The 17,682-nt window shown below is 41.7% G+C and overlaps 1 protein-coding gene across 7 annotated transcripts in view; it reads right to left on the bottom strand.

Annotated features, from left to right (window-relative positions):
* Positions 1-17,682, bottom strand: part of slit2 (slit homolog 2 (Drosophila)) — a 671,546-nt gene that overhangs the window by 598,617 nt on the left and 55,247 nt on the right. The gene's annotated exons all lie outside the window — the stretch shown is intronic.

Below are 17,682 nucleotides of genomic sequence, written 5' to 3'. Positions count from 1 at the left end.
CAGCCAACGAATACTTCATACAAAGTAGTGTCTTGGTGTTTATGAGTTTACACAGCGAGTATTGGCAGTGTTACTCAGCTGTGTGTCACAGCCAATTCTGACCCCATCACCACCTGATGTTCACTCATGTGCACTTTGTAGCTGGTTCACTAGTCAACAGGATTTATTATATTAAAAACAGCAATTATGTATTGCCCTATTTTTAATGGAGAACTGTTGTCCTGTTATAACAGCAGTGATTTATTTCATACAACTGTCACTGCTAAAAATTGACTGCTTAAGTGTATAAAATAAACTCAAACTCTAAACATTGCATTGCAATAATCCATACAGTAACGATTCTGTATGTGTTTACAAAATAGCCAGCACGTCAATTATAAATTTAGACTCTCGATGTCCAACTTTCTCAGTTACAACACTGAAGATAGATCAAACATTAGAACCAAGAGTATTTATCTCCACAGTCAGAGAGCACAGGAGCACATTCATTGTTCCAGGTGAACGTAGATAATTCAGCACAGACCAAGGACTGAACCAAGCTCATTTCTGGTCTTGAAGCAGAATAGACGTTTATGTCAACCCTTCTAACAAAATGTTAGTCCACAGATGCCGATTGGCCTGTTGTGTGCTTCTGTCCTCTTTTTTGTTTTTTGTTTCAAGTTTTCATTATCTATAGTTCTGTTCCTTTTTATCTTCCTGGTCTGTCTGCTCTGGAATCGAGACAGAGCATAAAGCTGGTGGGGCTCAAAATGTGCTTTAACATTCTAATAATGTCAATCCAATTAGGCAACAGATAAGGCAATGGTCTGGACTGGTCTGTGCTGCTTGAAAAATGTAACATTTAACATTCACAGAACAGTCTTTTGGTATGTGCTGTATGCTGGAACATGTGGGGGAAAAAACCCCTGAAATGTTCAGTCTGTGTGCAACACTCTCCTTTAGCAGCCAAGAACTGGGGAATGAATCAACCTGTCATGTCTGCTCTTCCCTCCGCCTAATGTTTATACACACTTCACCCAGTATGTAATTATATACCAAGTGTAGTCTATAATTAATGAAAGTACGATTCAGTTAAATGTGGCAATGTTTCCTATCGCCACTTTAAATGTCTAACATGCTTGCCATCCCATACACATCATGCTGGTGACATGGTTACAGGCGGGGTGATATTTTAATTTGAGCAGTTTTCAGTGCTTTGGATGCTGAAAGTTTATGCTGGCAGTGTGTTAAGTAGTGTTCAGAAACTGAAACATACTGTAACTTCAGCCACATCTGTTTTCATTGCATCGTAACATAAGAACACCACATGGATACAGACTTTTATTATTCACACCAAATAAGGAGAGAGCCGCACAGCTCGTTCTAGCTGTTTACACCATTCAGAAAGCATTTCCTTTGAATCTTTCTACAGATACTGCACTTGTCATGGCTAAGTTCATGGTTCTTGATTTGGGTGACTGTCTTCTCCTGCAGTTATCATACACAATGTTTTTTATTTCATTTTGTGTGGATTTTCAAATGAGATATCCCAAGCACGCTGAGTCAGCTATTTGCTGATAATTAGTTTGGTCTTTGCAACAAAAATTGATAATACATTAAATGACGGCAGCCGTGATATTCTTCTCCTTCCCTCTTCTCCTTTCAGGATGCACTTTCAATGGCACCCAGGACCCACTGGTACTTTGCTCAGATGGTGATCTTTGATGTGGGAACTGTGAAAGTATTGCAGGCTATTTGACTGGAGAGAGCATCACAGCTGGATCCAATTCTATCTTAACCTAATACCAACACACATGCACTTCCCTCAGGGGCTGTTCAATCAGGAATGGGAGCTCTGACTGAAATTCCCCATTCTACTGTGGGAGTAGAGAAGCAGCACTTCTTTATTACCATAGCTACGGTCAGCACTGACCTGGGATTGTAACCTGAATCTTTCATGGATCTTTAAAACTCACCAGCTTGTTGGATAAAGTTGCTCAGCTTCTGGCAGTCGTGGTGTTGATTTTACTGGTACTTGAATAAAAATGTAAACTCTCACTTATAGGTTGGCAGATAAATGCTAAATGTGCACATTGCCTGACTGTGTATTGCAGAGTATGTTTTGAAATAATGTTTATCCAGGTTTGGAAAAATTGACACAGTTGAGCCCATTTGTTCCTATTTTGCATTAATATGGGAAAGTATTAATATGGGAAATGATAAACAGGCTGTGGCAGGAAGGGACAAAGAGTATAAATCTAAGAATAAATCAGCAGAGAAGGGTAGAGATTACAAAAATAATAAAAGGACAAAACATAAGACTCTGTATCTGAATGAATGCACACAGCATTCAAAACAAAACAGATGAACTGCAAATGGAGTTTAATAAGTGTGATCTCATAGCAATTACAGAGGCATGGCTGCAGGATAGTATAGATTGGCACCTGAATATTAATGGGTATGTGGCTGGTAGGAAGTTAGGAAAAGGTGGAGTGGCGGTTCTATTGATTAAAGATAACAATAGTTCAATAGGGAGGGAAAACCTATGGTCACGAAACCAGGATAAGGGCATGATTCAGCAGACTCAAGTTAAAGTCTGCTGAACGACGAGTTTAGCAGGGTGTTTCTTAGCGAAGCAGCGCTGCTAAATAATCTCCTATCCAACGGCACTTTGCCATTTTTTGGGCCTCGGACGGAGAGTTTCTCCCCACCAAGGCTGTAGTTAGAGGAATTTCCTCGCAGATCGGGCCGTCATTTTTCCCTGTAGCACGACCTCCCCCAACCTTGGGGAAGCCCCCAGGATCACCCTCCTCACCCTACCTGGCAATGCTCTCTCCCCCACTCCCGCCCCCCCCCCCCCAACCCGGGCCTGACCCCTGGCACTGCCAACCAAGCACCCTGGCAATGCCAGCCTGGCATCACCAGGATGGCACAGCTGTGGTGCCAGGATGGCAGTGCCAAGGTGTCCAGGAGCTAGAGGAATTGCCCGGGTACCACCTTGCCCTATCCCTGACCAACCAGGGATCTCCCACGGCCTGGGAGACCCCTCCAGGTGCTGTTACAACTGGTCCACATTTGTGTGAACCAGTACTAAACCACACCCTGGCGAGGACCCCCAGCCGTAGCCGATGAGTCCCGGTCACCAGGTGAATCTGGCGTCTGGGTATTTGAATGAGCCCTGATTCACCAGTTGCTCCCCGATTCATGCCAGGTCCAATGGGGTCACTGATTCGTGCCCATAGAAGCAGTTTGGTTAAATATGAGGAATGATAAAGGCAAGAAGTAATTGCGTGAGTGACAAACAATTTTCTTGACAGTAATCACATGAAAGAATATGTCGTAAAGGGACAGAGATTATCATAGAGGATTTTAATCTGAGTATAGACTGGAAAAATAGGATGGGTTAAGGTAACCAGGTGACAAATTCATAGAATGTTTTGGAGATAATTTGTTATAACAGCACATTCTGGAGCCAACCATGGAGAAAGATACATTTGATGTTGTTTTGTGCAAGGCGATAGGATTAATTAATTACCTCATAATGAAGACACCCCAAGGTAGCAGTGGTCACATGATTGAATGTTACATTCAGTTTGAGGGAGAGAAGAGTGGGTCTGAGACTAGTATTTTAAACTTAAAGAAGGGCAATCATGAGGGCATGAAAACAGAGTGAGCGAAAGTGAATGACCAATTTAGGTAAAGGGATAGGTCAATAAAGATGCAACGGCCAACATTTAAGGGGATATTTCAGAATACACCGTTACATTCCAATAAAAAATAAAAGGTCCAAGGGGAGGATCCGCCATCTATAATTAACTAAAAAAGTCCAAGATAGGATCAAACTTAAAAGAAAAAGCATATAATTGGGCAAAGATAGGTAACAGAACAGAACATTGGGCAGAATATAAAAAAAGCAAAGAATGACTCAAAGATTAATAAAAGAGGGAAATGTTTAGAGTACAAGAGAAAGCAAGCTGGAAATGTAAAGACAGATAGGAAGAATTACTACGGATATTTAAGAAAAGAGTTGACAAAATGTGTGTTCATCCTATGGAAAGTGAGTCTGGGAGTTAATGGAAAATAAGGAGATGGCATATAAATTCAACAGGTATTTTGTATTGGTCTTTACTAGAGGATACAAATAACATACCAGAAATGGCTGTAAATCAGGAATTGGAAGGGAGGGAGGAATTCAAGGAAAGTAAAAGCAGCAAGGAAGTTACACTTAGCAAATAGTTGGAACTGCAGGTTGACAAATCCCCGCGAAGGGGAACCAATGGTTTTAATTCCTTTGTGTAGTTAGCGAAACCTCAGAAGTGGTCTATAATAAAATAATACATTTTCCGCATTATCAGTCCCTGAAGATCCTTATTATGCACTTCTTCCAGGACGGTGCAATGCAAAGGGCTCGGGACCTCTCCATTGCTACTTGTCAGTGCTGTCCCTTCAATGGTAATTTAACATTTGACCTTTAGGTTGTGAGTCAAGTGCACAATTGGCTAAGATAGTAGCTTGTCTGTGTACAAGCCCTTTTCTCCACAGGGATTAGGCCACTTTGTGAATTCGCATTGTCTGATGTCTTATTTACAATGTCATCGGCTTCTTTAAAGACCCTGCTGCAAAGTCGGTCTGCTCTTTTGAAGCTCTTCAGCCTGGCACCGAAGGACACCATGAGCTGCCAGCAGCTTTGATGACTAAGAGCAAAGCATTTTCCCATTCATATAACAGGGTTTTACCAACTCAACTACTTCAAAGATACAAGTAGTTTTAAAAGGTCATAATGTTATAACCAAAATGTCAGGGCAAATCAACACTGAGGTATAATCCCTGACTAGAACTGAAAAAAAAAACTTTTAGTGTTACAAAGTTTACCAAGTCATCGCTCTCTCAGGTTTCCATGACAATTAAGAGCCAAGGTTGACAGAGAAAACTTACAGGGGCTCGACAGCTGTCCCATGCGAGCAGAGCCAAGAGATTAAAATCCACCTCACAGAACACAGTCAAGCTACTTCCCTCGCGTCTGCGTAAACTATCTCCAGAGTCTTCCTAGTGTTGAAACCAGCAATAGTTATCATGGCAGCTCACAAGATGAGTAATGGTTCTGATTTGACAAGGCGACAGTAACCATAGCAACAGTAACCTGTGAAGCCTGCACAGCCATTGTTGGATTCAATGCGGCAGAGGCCAGAGAGGCCAGGAAGAAAATGAAGCCAAGAACTATGGCATCTGACACATCTAGTGTCCTGCACTTTAATCATAGCTGGGAGAAATTAATTCCGGAGGATTTTCGAGATGGTTCCCTGTGTCGCTCCTGCTTTTGTTATAGGCTGCAAAACTCTCAATCCTGCCAACTGCTAGACTCAAAGAAAATATTTTCTATTTCAGGAAACACTCTTTCAGAATGAGACATTTGTCTTCTTCCTTTTACAAATCACTTATCTATTTCACTTGAGTAATCATGTTATGTCAGCATTAAAAGAAAAAGTCATTCAAATTTCATAAATGAAGGACATTTATAAATTCTTTGTGCTTATGCTTCTTTGAGAACTTTTGTCTCCTTTACTTCCCTGAAATGCCAAAGATGGCGACTTCCACTGGCACAATGTTCCACAGACAACGGCAGCCTTATCATCATCCCTCAAATGTGCATCTAGAATATGAATTTTGGCAAACTGTTGAAACATCAACAGTGTCAACATCAACAGGGGCAGCACGGTAGCACAAGTGGATAGCACTGTGGCTTCACAGCGCCAGGGTCCCAGGTTCGATTCCCGCTGGGTCACTGTCTGTGCGGAGTCTACACGTTCTCCCCATGTCTGCGTGGGTTTCCACCGGGTGCTCCGGTTTCCTCCCACAGTCCAAATGCATGCAGGTTAGGTGGATTGGCCATGATAAATTGCCTTCGTGACCAAAAAGGTTAGGAGGGGTTATTGGGTTACGGGGATAGGGTGGAAGTGAGGGCTTAAGTGGGTCGGTGCAGACTCGATGGGCCGAATGGCCTCCTTCTGCACTGTATGTTCTATGTCACCATCAAGGTCAATCTGGTCTCTGCATTCATCGTGTAGAGGGGTGTTGGATAATGTTCAGGAGTAGGAACCCTGATTAATTCGTCCACTCCCTAGTAAAACAACATTAGAGCTAAACCTACTGCAGCCTAAACAACAATCAGTTTTCAAATGTTAATTTGAGGGGTAAAGAAAGCAACCAAGAGCATACATTATACACAGAATTAAGAAACCAAAAGAAGAAAAAAGCATTTTATTCAACACTTTTCATGACTACTAGGCATACTTGTAAAATTCTGCAGCCAATGGCGTGCTTTTTGGACTGTAATCACTGCTGTAATGTAGGAAAAGAATATCACAATATAATCTAAAGAAGTAATTGTTATATTAACCTAGCTTTGCAGTATGTTCAATGTGCCCCCTCCCCAAAGTCTCCTATTGCACAAACTTGACAAGTTTGAAATCCAAATCTAAATCTGAATGTGGCAAGTAATAATTTGTGATGGAGAGAGAAGTGGTCTGGCCCAGCTCTGTTAGTTATGAACATGCCTGATGCATTAGTTCTGCAGACAGTGGGACAGAAAAACAAATGGTGTTTGGCTTCTTAAAGTCTAAAACAATAAAAGGCAGAGTGTTGATCTTGCTCAGTCACTGCTCAGTCTTTTGTGGATTCCTGCCCAAGCAGGGATTCATCAGCTGCACCTCATTTTTCTGACAGCGCATGGTACAGGGATGAACACATTAGGTTGAGTGCACCATTCCATCATAGGGTGAGAAAGTCAGCAGAAAAAAATCTATTGCATTACTAAAGCATGGAAACCTCCTGCTCCATCCGTCTTGAGCAGCTCTGCTTGAAACCATAAGAGAATTCCACTACCCAGACGGTATCTATCCCTTGAATGAAGGAAGGAGGGTGGTGCTGAAAGGATCAGTTGCTTGTGTGCAGTTCTCCTTCCAAATCAATCAGTGTGTCTTGAAATCAAGCAACTGCTGAACCCATTTGTGTGTTTGGATCTCACTTTTGTACATCACTGAGGCATTATTATAACATTGACACATTTCTCAAAGAAGTCTGCTCCGCAAACACTTGGCACATCTATTCCATTGAGCACCAGCCTACATGTAATTGTCCCACCTGTCTCCCTCACTGGAAGTGGTTGGTTCTACAGGAATGCATCTGTGAGAGTGCCGAGACTCCCAAAAGGCAGAGTTTCCAGTGTTTCAGGTCTAATACTTGGTGCACTGCAACACAGCTGAGCAGAAAATAACGATCACTGAACTGTGATCCAACAAGGCAAATTAAACAGTCAAAATCCATTTGCTTCAGATGAGCAGTCAGCAAGCTGTGAACAATGTGCTCTCAAGAGACAAATGCGATTTTGGCAGGGCAGCATTACTGTGAACGAGAAATTGGGGGGGGGGGGGGGGGGCGCGGCTAGTAGGGTGCTCTTTCAGAGGGTCGCTGCAGACTTGATGGGCCGAATGGCCTCCTTCTGCACTGAAGGGATTGTACAATTCTATGAAATGGCTTCAATTCTGATCTTTTATTCAGCCACTTTCTAAGCCGGGCAGCTGCAACCCAGCAGAGAACAAACAAAGAACGCAACTTTCATTATTCAAGAAATATTTGAAAAATCAAATCAAAATTGAGAAATGAAACACAGAGTATGTTACGCTATTTCTCTGTAAAATATAGTTTTCCCCCCTCCACCACCCCTATAAACACACTCACATACACAGAGATAAACATACACACACTTCTTAGTTCTGCACAAATATCAAAAGAGCCCAAATATATTTCCCCAGAGACTCCCCTATTCCACTTAAATCAATGTTTAACCTCCTGTGGTCTTGTGTGGTTCAGCTCAAAGTATTTGGAAATATTAAATTAAAGAAATTACCACTGGAGCAAATAATCATGCTGAAAAATTACTTTCCTTTTACTCCGTTACAGTACTACATTGTGAATGTGAATAAGGTAGTACTCAACACCATTGCAGCCCGAAGAAATCACTTACCAATACAGAAAATTAATACCTACTCCCAATGCCCACAAATCAACAAGCTAACCAAGAGGCCAAACACAAACATAACAGGCGTTATGTTTGGACAGGCATCCATTTAGTAAAAGTACTTTTTTCTTACATTTCAAAGTCACGATTCAGAAAATATTTCAATTATTCACTGTTTTAACCCACAAAACCTTCAGAGTATTCTCCGTCATGGAGATGTATCAAGATCATTATTGCACTGCCTGTTTATTTTTTAACTAGCTCCAAGAACGTGATATATGGTGCAGAATTTTGATCTGGTTTCTCAGAAATTGTCAACAGTGCCAAGAAACACCGGTCCTTAATCTTGTGTTCTTCTCAAAATGGAGGCCTCAGTTGCTTTCTTTTCACATGTACTAACACATGTCCACCATGGGTCAGTTTGCTTTTAGTTACCAGTTTTGACATACATCAGACTACTGCGCACAGCAGAACAGAGTATCCAATGCAATTGCAGAATGGTGCACCATGCGGACCCACACTAATGCAGAATTTAGCCCTTTAATGAAGCACGCGATTGGGATTTTTCGGCAAGAGCAGTATGGGTATTAGAGAAACATGCGATCACTCCAACTGCAATGGTAACTGAAATTGGATGTGTTAAAACTGTTGGCTTTTATAATAATTCTGACAAAATTATAATAATGCATCCGGAAATAGGCAGTTGAATGATTCTAAATATCCACATATTATAATAATAATAATCTTCATTGTCACAAGTAGGCTTACATTAACACTGCAATTAAGTTACTGTGAACACAGGCACAAAGAACCTCCTTCAGGGTTCTCTCTATTAGCCATCATAGCTATGAAGGTCATGTTGAAATGATTTATTATTTCTTTGAGATACAGGCCACAATCTCAGTTTGGAAGATTGTGTGTGCATCTGCTGTTTAGTGCATAGTGTTCAGTGCATGGTACACTTAGTCTCACAAAACATACCCATTGCCACCTTTACACCAGGTACCTTTGGAAAAAAGGCAAAGAATTGTAACAGCTAAAAAAGTTCAAAAAGCGTTTTATAAAATGGCTGGCACTATTAAACAGTGCCGCAGCTTCAAATTTAAAAAAAAATGGCCAATGTGAACAGCAACGTGGTGTCCCGAAGAGCGGGAAAAATCATGAAGCTGAAGCAGAGTGGCAGGCTCCAGACATGCAGGGTCAGGGAGAGCCTGTGGGGGGTTCCATGACAGCAATCACTACACAGATGAACTTCAACCAAGCAAAGAAGTTCTCAACTTTCTTTAAAAAAGGAAAGTTAACAAGTTTTTAAAAACAATGCCTCCGACCAGACCATGAGAGCACAAGGCCTCCAAGTGCGTGAGAAATTTAAAAAAGCCGGCACATAAAATTAAAAGGGAAAAAATGGAATCTTCAACTGACCAAAAGAAAGAAAACGCAAGATCAGTGAAAGGGCTTTCCTTTGGTAAAAAAGTTTTTAAAAAAGAGCAGCCAGGTTTGTGCCAAAACTCCAAAATCATGGGAAAAACACTGCGAGAAAGCTGACAACTGCTGACAGCTGAGTGAAAAACGATGACAGTCTTAAAGCAGCAATACCCTTAAAATGACTATACATGTAAAGCAGCAACCACAAGAAGAAACAACCGGCTACAGACTGGAAATCCATAAGCATCAAAGGCTTGAAGGAATAGGCAAGGGAAGACTTCAGAGGAAGCAATGAAGATCTCAAAGAAGAGGCAACAAAATACCTCAAAGTAAAGGCAAAAGGGAGCAACATGATAGCCCAGAAGGAGGGCAACATGAGAGTCCAGAAGGAGGGCAACAAAAGAGCCCAGAAGGAGGGCAACAAAAGAGCCCAGAAGGAGGGCAACATAAGACCCCAGAAGGAGGGCAATGAAAGATCCCACAAGTAGTGCAATGAAAGACCCCACAAGATGGACAATGAAAAATTACACAAGAAAGGCAATGAAAGACCCTACAAGAAGGACAATGAAAACCCCCACAAGAAGGGCAATGAGAGAATTGCAGACTGGAAACAAGTTAACACTTCATTGGAGACAGACCTGATCAACAGTGAAGCCAAAAAGATTTGGCTTAAGTTAATTTTATGCAGAAATGAAAGTTGTGTGAAATGTGTATGTCCAGTAAGAAAATAATGGATTCTCCTCAGAAGAAACACAGAAATTAAAGGCTTCTGAATAAATTAGGAACTATTGAACATAAAGAAGAATCAGCAAAAAGAATTAAAGCTCTAGAGAAGACATTAAACAAGATGAAATGACTGACAGCAAACTTGGAGTAAAAAAGGTTGCACAATTTCACAAAATGAAGCTAAGAAGGAGAAATTAATGAGATAATGTAGAATAAGCTGAATTCCAGGGAAAAAAAACAACTAGAAAATAAGAACAAGCGCAGTAAAGAATTGAATCAGGAGAAAAAGAGCTTGAAGAAGGAAGCTTGACAACGAGAAATTAACTGAAAAGGTAAAAACATTGAAATTGACAGCAGACTCAGCAATTCCGACAGAGAAAGAAACTGAGATTACGTGCCAGAACAAGAATTGTTGAAATGGTCACATTAATAGAAAAGCACAAGAACCAATATGATAAAATGGTTGATGAAAATGATGCTGAATTGAAATGCTGGAAAGAGAAGAAACTTCATCACATGACTACCAGAAACGAAGTACTATGACACTTCCTTCACACGTGACAGACTGTGATGGTGAACAAACTATAAAGACTTAAGACTGTTGTATTATGAGGATATGTGCCTGCATGTATTATAGTACGAAGTCTTACAACACCAGGTTAAAGTCCAACAGGTTTGTTTCGATGTCACTAGCTTTCGGAGCGCTGCTCCTTCCTCAGGTGAATCATTCACCTGAGGAAGGAGCAGCGCTCCGAAAGCTAGTGACATCGAAACAAACCTGTTGGACTTTAACCTGGTGTTGTAAGACTTCGTACTGTGCTCACCCCAGTCCAACGCCGGCATCTCCACATCATGCATGTATTATAATGTAAGGTACTCGGCAGAGCAAGGGACAACATGGGACAGGAGAGTGGCACCGCCCACAGAATGATCTACATAGTCACATGGTCAGAGAACAGTTTGCGACAGAACTTGGTAAGCAGCAAGCCTACATGAATAGCTCCGTGCAAGACCATATTTGGAACTGTACATAGTTAAAGCCTACCCAAAAAATTGTTCATGTTTAAATACACAAGCGGGACAAAGTCTTATCAATGAGCCATGTAACATAACAAACCCATATTAAGTACATAACATGACATGGTGTCATAATATGAAACTTCAGTAGTGGACCAAGTTAGATTCCTGGAATTATTGTCTCATACCAAGTGGATGTGGAGGACGGATCATTCATAAACAAGTGGACCATTTGAGGAATAGAGACGCTTCAGCAGTCAGTTTTGCCATCAAGAAATGTTTTCGAACCTGTAAGCACCGAAGTACCTGATCAACCTGTTACAGATATAACTGATGTCTCTGTGGAAGCAAGTAGTAATGAACTACCTGTGCCAGATGAAGTACCTGTTATTGCAGTTCTTGGTAATATCGATCCTGTGGAAGCATCTCAAACCACAGAATTACGTCGCGCTATAAGAAACAGGAAACCCCCTCAAAGACTCTATAATTGTCCAACTCATGTATACAATGTTTCGTTAGAAATTAAGACTGAGCAACTTAGTTAATGAAGATTGTATAAAGGCGCTTAAAGTTACAGGAGGGGTTCACTGATACAGCTGCGGATTTTGGTCAATACATATATATATGTGTAAACACTGCTGTAACTATACCACATATAGACAGGACTGATGAATTTCCTTTTCACAATCACTGCCATCAAGTTTGTTGAAGTGGCCTTTTTGTTCTATGATACTGTTCCCATTCAGGTGGCTAGCAAAAGCCTGTTTCTTTTGTCTACTTATGCCAACATGAGAGTGGAATGGAGTCCATAATGCAATGAAGATGGACTTGGGCTTTATGATATTAATATCGAGATAGGCTCACAAATCTACTTTCTCATTTTTGAATAGTGTGAATTCATCTCATAGTCAGGTGTGTGCAAACTGACAGCATAATGTCTTAATCAATGTAAAATCTCCCTTCTGGGTCTCTGTGTTTCAAATCACATCCTTCTGATTGTTATCAGAGGAGCAGGACTAGTTATAGGAATGAATTGGAACTTTGAGATACACAGCCAATATAAGTTTCTGCTCAGCACTCCCAGCACAGAAGTCTAAACTGTAGCACGGCACTTGTGATGCAGGCTCTTTAGAATTCCCACGCACCATTATTACAGTGCACAGTCTTCCCTTGGAGATTATCAAGGATAGTAGTAGTCATAGCTCAGCAAGTACCTGGGATTACAAAATGACAGAATGGTGAATCGTATAAATTGTGCTAATGATATTTGAACTGTTATCCTAGCCCTGCAAACACAGCTGTGACTATACTCCTGTTACAGAACAAATACCTTGACCTAAGACTGTGATGCTTCCAGCTTGCATAGTTCCCTAAGAGAAGCCACACAGCAGATAGTAAGAGTGAAAAAAAATTCCCTTGGTTGCTGTTAGTGACCAACTGTAACTAATCACACATACTTCACATGTCCAGTTACTCAGATTGTTCATCTGTGCCAAACAGATAGAGAGGTAGCTGCCCACCTGTAACTTATATACTAGTCATTGGATTGCATTAAACAATCTGATATATGGACACATATCACTCGACTCAAAGTCACTTTCTATTGCACATGCACAAAGGAATTAGACTGTCAATCATTCCCAATCTGTGATTCAGGGATATTTTGACAAAGAAATTAAATAACTCACTTGAGACTGGAACAGAGTGCCACAAAATGCTAATCATTCTTGGCATGTAGAGTACAACCTGAGAAAACATTACTGGAGACTTTGATAGACGTGTTTCCTTGAAGAAAATAGATAACACAACACAAATTCTAATGTAATTTCATTTGGCACTGTTTTAAGCAGTCTGTAAGGCAGTTCAATTGTTTTGAAAGAGTTTTATTTTGAGCAGCATTTCACACTATATTAAGTATTCAAGTTTCTGATTATCAGCATTATTATAATTTGCAAAGTCACTTAAACTGTTGAATTAAAATCCATTTTATACACGTTAAAGAATAAAGCATTCAACAGAAAAAATACAGATTTAGTAACATTGCTAAACTAAGTCATTATTTGTGAAGGTCTACATTAGCCACACACGCAGATGCTTGATTTCACGGTCTGTTCAAAAATAACCCCTGGGCAAGAGAAATCTAATATTTCAGTTTCCTTCTCTTTACATTGAAATCTTCCATTTCCCTCACAGCTGTAGAGGGGGGGATTTTCTGGCCATTCTCAGCAGTAGTATTTTCCAGTCCCGCAGACAGTAGTGAACCCTTGCCGCTGGTTTCCCGACAGCAGGGGGTGGATTCAATGGGAAATGCCAGCGGCAGGACCAGAAGATCCCGCTGCCGGCCAACAGTCGGCTGCCTCCCGCTGCCGAGAAAAACACCGTGATGGGGGCTGAAAATCACAGCAAAGTCTATGATATCATAGCTTCACATGGACTTATGTTAACAGATTGGTTGCCTGTACTGCACCTTCCTGATTGGTTCTGATTGGGCAAGTTGTTCATTGGGTGTGGTGTATAATGAGCTGTAGCTAGGCAGCCAGCAAATCTCTATCTGTTCAGGCCTGGCAAAGTGCTATAGGACAAATTGCAGCCTCACTAGATGAGGGATAGGACAATAACAATTGCAGCCCACTTCTCCAGCCTGCAATCCTGTCAAGAGGGGTTCCACTCTGGAGCACAGCCTTACTGAATATCCCCTTTTATGCATATTTTATCTTTATTTCAAAGTTAGAGAGGAAATCTCCTCTGATGGCTCAGCCAGTTATATCAATGGATGGTCAAGCTGCACAGAGAGGGAATACCCTAGCTTCAATCCTTAGTCTGTGTTGAGTTGGTAGTAAAGGTGCCGCTTCATGTCTCTTGGTTAAGGAGGAGGCAAAGACAAAACTGGCAATGGTTTTTGATCCTGATCGCCATCGGCAGTTAGAATGTGCATGCGCAGCCTTTGATTGAGACAAGAATGATGGCGATGGTGCCTCCTACAGTCAAATAACACATCAACCCTCAGTATCTAGACTCTTGCATGAAAAGTCACTACTTTGACAAGGTAACAAACACTGACCAGCATCAGCAAAACTGTTCACCAACACCAACCAGCACCTTCAGATTGGGAAGTGAATATTGTGCTGTGAGTTCTCAAAATGCGATGAACTAAAATGCATTACTGCGGGGAGAGCAGGGTCAGGTCAGCTTCTGTCAATCTGAACTAAGTTGGTTTCTTACTGGCTCCGCCTGCTGATAAGCTAGAAGTCCACATTCCATTTACTAGTAAGTAATGTGTGCTATACATTGACTACATGCTGAGGTATGGAAGTGTAACTTATCTTTTGTGAAGATTGCCCTTTGACTCAGCTAAGCCAAAGACTAAAATTGAGCTCTGGATAAATACGAACTAAGAGCAGCTTTTTAAAAGTCATTTTTAATTTCACAGAAACCAAATGACTCCTATAGGTTGCCTCGTGCTCAGACCCATTATTAATTCAGCCTAAATATTATTAAACTCAAGGCAGATACTGAAAGAAGAACAGTAGAATCCAAGAACCTAACTTATTTTATTAACAGGATCATTGTCACTAACAGTACACTACAATGCTGCACAAACGTATAATATGCACTGAACAGACTAGCAATGTACATTTTGGCACTAGACAGCTGCATATCGTGCAGGATGCAAAGTTGTGAGTGGAGCTATTTCTTTCTGAATTAAAGACGGTCAACATCTTTGAAAAATAAATGCAGTTAGAAAAAAAACACCACAGTAAACATGGTTATCTTTTGAGGATAAAATGATTCATATAACCTTTAACTGAAATATAACATACTGTGCAGCAGGCTGCCTTGATGAAAAATCCCTCAGAGAGAACCATAGCTTTAAGTAGATAGAATGATTTTTTTTTAAAGTAGGTTGCACGCCTGAATAAAACATACAGCTGCAGAACTCAGTAGTTCAAAGTTTAAAATATCAATTGAAAATGTATAATTATTTTACTCAGCCAAGTCGTGCACTATTTTCAGGCTGCCATTTACAGGGTCTTATTTGGAAAGCAATTGGAAATTGCTATCAAAATGGTTTTATTAATCATGCTCAGGCAAAGAGCTTCATGAGGTGTTTATGAGATCTTCTTAAGCAATGATGCTGCCACCATCAGAGATGGTCCTGGGCAGTTTTCAGTGAGGAGATGCAGTTGCAAATATTTACTAAATAAAATGATCCACAAGTCTTGCAATTATATTGTTGTTTATCACACTTACACATTAAAGTGCTTTGCATATTTGCTTTCAGAGCACAAGTGTCATTGCTACGTAACCCAACAGCAGTCTTTACCAACAGCATCTACGAGCAGTCATCAAGAGAATTACCCATCAAGTTGCTTTTGTTGATATTAGTTAAGAGAGGAATTTTTGTGAGGTCTCAAATTAAATCTGCCTCCACCGCATTTCCAGGCAGTGCATTCCAGAACTGAACCACTCGCCACATGATAAAAACATTTCTCACATCACATTTGCTTCTTCTGCAAATCATGCCGCCTCGACCCCCGCACGCGATTCTCCCACCACCCCCAAAACCATCACTGCGAGAATTGCGGCGGGCCACTCGGGGAATCGCTGCAAACGGCGGACGGCGATTATCCGACCAAATGGGCCGAGCGGCCGGCGAAAGAAATGACAGTCCCGCCGGCGCCGTTCTAACCTGCTGTTGGGCCGGCGGGACCTGGGGCTTCAAGGGCCAGGAGCGGCCAGTGGGCGGGGTCCCAAACCCGGGGAGGCCCTCCGGAGAGGCCTGGTACGCGATCGGGACCAAACGATCGGCGGGCCGGCCTCTCTGTCAGTGGGCCTCCTTTCTTTTGCCGGCGAGCCTGGATCCATCCGCCATGTTTGTGCGGGACGGCCTGGGGGAGGACAGCCACCGCTCATGCGCTAGTAGGCGCCGGCCCAACTGTGTATGCGCGGGACCCAAGGCGCCGCGTCTTTTACGCTGTGCCGAAGCCCCGCCCCCGTAAATTGTGCAACGCCCCTGTTAGCCCCATGGAGGGGGGAGAATAGGGGTCTGGCAATGGGCGTCGACGCCGGAGTTAAACATTCTGATTTTTACTCCAGCGTCGGCACTTAGACTCTCGTTGGGTGAATCCCGCGCCTCATCTCTGGAACCATTTTTTGCAAACCTCTTCTGCACTCCAATGCATTCACGTCTTTCCTAAAGTATGGCACTCGGAACTGTACAAACCATTCCAGCTGAGGTCTAACTAGTGTCCAATACAGCTTAACCTCCTTGCTGGTGTATTCCATGCCCCTATTAATAAAGCCCAGGATACTGTATACTTTATTAACAGCTCTCTCCACCTGTCCTGCCACCTTCATTGACCTAGGCATATATACCCAGTTCTCTCTGCTCCTGCACACTCTTTTAGAGTTATATCCCTTATTTTATATTGTCTCGCCATGTTCCTCAGTCCAAAATGCACCACCTCACACTCCTCTGCACTGAACTCCATCTGCTACCTATCCACCCAATCCACTAATTTATCTATGTCCTTTTGAAGCATACTGTCCTCCTTAGTTTTCGATACATCCAAGTTTTGTACCATTCGCATTGAAATTGTCCCCTGCACAGCAAGATCTAGATCATTATATACCAGGAAAAGCAAAGGTCCTATTACCCGGGGAACGCCACAACAAACCTTCCTCCAGCCCAAAAAATATCCACTCACTGTTTCCCGTTACTGAATCAATTTTGTATCCACTTTGTTACTGCCCATTTTAATCATGAGCTAAAACTTTTCTCACCAGTCTCGACAATGTTTACACTTCCAATTGCTATTCCTACGACAGTCCACCCCACCACCACCTCCTTGGTCCCAACAGCATTTGGTCAGGTGAGCGCAGATTCAAGCTTAAATGATAACCTTGCAACTAAGCTGCCTGCTAATGCTGACTGTCCAGGCTAACACACTCAGCACGGACGCTGAGGTGAGGTATTTCAGAGTGACAAGCATCAGTCGCCTCATACTCTGGGAAGGGGCCAAAGCCTTTGGGAGAGAAAATGGGTCAAAATTGGGGGAACACAAGAGGATGAAAAGAGGAGTGAAAAGTATGATTACCACTCAGTATTGTCTACAATTTGAATCCAATTATTTATGGCACAACAAAATCTCTTGAACGTAATTTCAAATGCTTTTTTAGTATATTGATAAACTGCTAAAAGCTGCATTGGCATGATTGATGTTGATCTGATATTTACACTGATTTATACTAACCTAGAAATACTTGAAGGAATCACAATCCACATCAAGATCACTCTGAAATTTGTCATAAGAATATGGGGTGGATGACAGTCTTGCAACAAAATGCACACAAACTATATTTTTGCTTCAAGAAATTCTGAGAACCATGACTTGTCCCCACAGAATAAAGAAATAGGACCCAAGGTGATTAGTTCTTTAAGTCTCACTTTGAGTGGCAGCACAGTTTAGAAGGCAGTCGCACCTGATAAAGAGAAATGCTGCACCCACAGTCTTTCT

Source organism: Scyliorhinus torazame, chromosome 3 (genome assembly GCF_047496885.1).
Source record: "Scyliorhinus torazame isolate Kashiwa2021f chromosome 3, sScyTor2.1, whole genome shotgun sequence".
Lineage (NCBI taxonomy): Eukaryota > Metazoa > Chordata > Chondrichthyes > Carcharhiniformes > Scyliorhinidae > Scyliorhinus > Scyliorhinus torazame.
This window is presented reverse-complemented; position numbering and strand designations above follow the sequence as displayed.